Genomic DNA, 3,875 nt, shown 5'->3' with positions numbered 1-3,875 from the left:
GTCTGTGTGTCTGTGAGTGTGTGAGAGAGAGTGGGTGTAAATGTGTGTGTGTGTGTGTGTGTGTGTGTGTGTGTGTGTGTGTGTGTGTGTGTGTGTGTGTGTGTGTGTGTGTGTGTGTGTGCGTGTGTCTGTTTGTGTGTGTGGGTGTGAGTGTTTCCATGTGTGTACAAACATGCATATGTGTGCAAACATTGGTTGTTTTCCTGCACATGTGGCAACATACATGAACTGTGTGTGTGTGTGTGTGTGTGTGTGTGTGTGTGTGTCTGTGTGTGTGTGTGGGGTGTGTGTGTTTCTATGGTTCATGGTTCACATGCACAAGTGGCAACATGACAACATGAACTGTGTGTGTGTGTGTGTGTTATATATGTGTGTGTGGGTGTGTGGGTGTACATGTGTGTGTGTGTTTGTTTGTGTGTGTGTGGGTGGGTGTGTTTCTGTATGTGCGTGAATGCCTATGTGTGCGAACATTGGTGGTTCACATGTACAAGTGGCAACATGACCACATGAACTGACAACATGTACTGAGTGTGTGTGTGTGTGTGTGTCTGTGAGTGGGTGTAGATGTGTGTGTACTGTATGTTGTCTGTTTGTGTGTGTGTGTGGGTGTGTGTGCTTCTGTGTGTGCATGCATGCATGTGTGTGGGAACATTGGTGGTAAGTTGTAGGAGTGTGTGTAAGGAGATGTCTTTTATCTCCTGGATGAAAATTATACTCTTTCCCATTCATTTCCTATGGCGGTCATTTTTGACCGTAAACAAAAAAAGTGTTTCTACGTTGAATAAATTACTCAAAATTCAAAGAAAGTAGTCAAAATAAAGTCTATGTGTGCAAAAGCCTTTTGTGAAGGATATCATAAGATCTTGAGGCAATCTGATGAAAAATGCCATATTTATGATACAGGGAATGTGTAAATCGGTCATTTTTGACCGGAACAGTGTCAGAAGGTTCAATTAAGATGATCAAGACCATGGCCCTGTGGTGTCAGATTTTATCAGCTGGTGAAATTCATCCTTTTTAGATATCAATTGTCAGTAAGACCAAGGAGATGATCATTGATTTTAGGAAGAGACAGGATGCCATTTCCCCTGTTTTTATAATGGTCAGGCTGTGGAAACTGTTTTTCTGTATAACAGAATTACAAATATCTTGGGACTGTGATTGACAACAAATTAACATTTCAGCATCAGGTCGACAATGTGTGTAAGAAAGCTCACCAACGTATGTAGGCCTACTTTTACCGCAAACTTAGACACTTTAATGTGGACAGCACTTTTATGAAGATGTTTTATAGTTGTTTTATTGAATCTGTTGTTACTTTTTCTTTTATTTGCTGGTATGGGTCTTTACCTCTGAAGAACAAAAACCGTCTCCAAAGTATAGCCTAGTTAACGAATGTGTAAGATTGCTGGGGCTACCTAAGTTAACATTCTTTCCCTGCACAAGAACAAAGCACTCAAAAAAGCCTGGTCGATCCTGGATGATCCCAGTTATCCCTTGTTTTCAGAGTTCGTACTGCTTCCGTCTGGCCGTAGATTTGTGTCCGAGAGGTGTAAAACAAAGATACAAGAACTCTTTTATACCCATTGTCACCAGTTTTTTAAACACTTCCACTTGATTGTTTTACATGCACTTTTATTATTTATTATATTCTTATTATGATTTATGTTTTTATGTATGTCTATGTATTATGTCTGTAAACCCAGATTTAGTTGTAATAATTATGTTAGGTGGTCACTACTAATGTTTGTGTGTTTTGTGAAAACCCATGTCATTACTAAAAGAAATTAGTTGATTATACTATTTAAGTGAAATATACAGTGCATGTTAAGCAGAAACAACTATACATTTTATGTTTTTGCAAGGCAGAGGAGGGGTCTAATAAAAATTCTGCCCATCAACCGTTCCTCCTGCTTCTCCTCAGTCCACACGAGACATGAATGACTCTTGCTGCTGTGACAAATAGACTACATTAAAGATGCCATGTTTAATGTCCGCCAACAAATCAATTCTTACTCCACATTCCATAAAAGATGGGGCAGTATACCTCCAGAAAGTGAGTTGGTCTACCCTAGAGTAACAACCGAGACATGTGTAGTTGCAGTTTGGCTGGCGGTTATGTTGCCCGTGTGACGGGTCACTCCATTCTACTGCTTCTACACATCACCACTGACAACCACTTGGATCAGGTTTCTTTATTGCTGGAACAAAGTATGACAGTGTGGAATTGTGGGTTCAGCAAATAGATCTCGGGACAACAATCCATCTCGTAATCTCCAGTCTGGGTAAACACTATACAAATACTTGAATGTATTTGTGCTAGTTGCAAATGTATGTGATATATCTATGAAACAAAATAAAACTGTGTGTGAATAACATGTAAAGCAAGTGACAATTAGCACGCTAGTTCACGTGAAAATATGCTTCGTTGCAAATCTCTAAAACATGACTTACAAGACACATAAATCATCAACTAAACTCAAAATAGTTAAAGGAACCGTATGTAAGAAATGTATTTCAATTAATCATAAAATGGCCCTAATATGTCACTAGACATTAAGAAATCATGTTCATTTCAAATACTTATATCACTGACAACAGTAGTCCGGCCAGGATATTGTCATTTAAAAAGTGAAGTTGCAGCCCTCAACTGATGTTGATGTTGTGTTTTGTCATGTCATTCTGTGTTTTGGCCTGATGCGCCACCCTCCACCTATCTACTAATCACAAAGTCAGTAGTGTTTCGGCATCCGGGTTGGCAACCTCGAGTCAGGGGGGAGGGGGAGGGGATACACCTCTCTACAGTAATTTGAAAGTGATTGCAGTACCAGTTTTGGCCACAATCTTACATATGGTTCCTTTAACTGAACTCATTATAAGTACATTGCATGACAAAATACGACACATATGTACTTAGAATTACAAGAAAACATTGTTTATCCCAGACCTCCCAAATTGCGCTACCCAGTATCTCGTAATCTCCAGTCTGGGTAAACGCAACGCGAATCCCACTGTCACACTGAATCAACCTGCCGCTAGATGGCGTAGTTGCATCACTTTTAATATAATTTAACTAGCAACTCTTTTTACTCCGTTACACCCGCATACCGCCTCCCATGGCCGAAACTGGTATTATGACACCTGTCGGGCTGTGGGGCATTTTTTTAATGACATCATCGCCCTTATTTCTTCTCATTCTTTTGATGTGTGTAGCTAATTTTTTGGATATTTTCACCTCAATTCTTACACGACACCTTTAAATGGCGGGTGAACTTTCTGATGAACTTGGTGAAAAATGAAAATTCTAATGAAATAACCCAAAATTATGTTCAGTTTGACAGTTAGCTAAATAGTTGTTTACATGATTACCTTACAACCTGAGAAAACTAAGGTAAAATTAGCTTTGTTGTTAGCATGCTTGTAGTCTTTCGGGCAGTTAGCTCATGGTAGTTATCTTAGTATTCCAATGGGTGTGTGGCAGTTTATAACAATATCACATATGAGTATGTCCTTTTGATTTCTTACAGGTTGGGTCGTTGTTGCCCATAACACGCTAGCATTGTGCTAATGAATGACGTCATTGACACATTTGAAAGGCTTTTTAGAACAATTAAGTGACTTTAAAAAATATAATACTCAACCAAGTGTATTTTCTTTGCCTCCCCTTTCGAATACAATATTCCCGAGAAAAGTGGATTTTGAGAGATACAGCTCTTTAGACCGCCATGCATTCTGCACTCGTGGACGAGCGCCCTCATGTGGAACCACAGAAGGAACTGCAACCAGCTCAGAAACCGGAAGTTTTCCGAGAGTGGCAGTTCTCCCCTTATTAGACATTCTCTGGCAGTGATTATAGCAAACTTTTTTTTCAACTG

The sequence above is a fragment of the Alosa pseudoharengus genome, unplaced genomic scaffold (genome assembly GCF_046254945.1).
Source record: "Alosa pseudoharengus isolate Yale_2024_CS ecotype anadromous, Long Island Sound unplaced genomic scaffold, YU_APseudo_1.1 YU_APseudo_1.1_scf_4, whole genome shotgun sequence".
NCBI lineage: Eukaryota > Metazoa > Chordata > Actinopteri > Clupeiformes > Clupeidae > Alosa > Alosa pseudoharengus.
Note: the sequence above shows the minus strand (reverse complement) of the source record.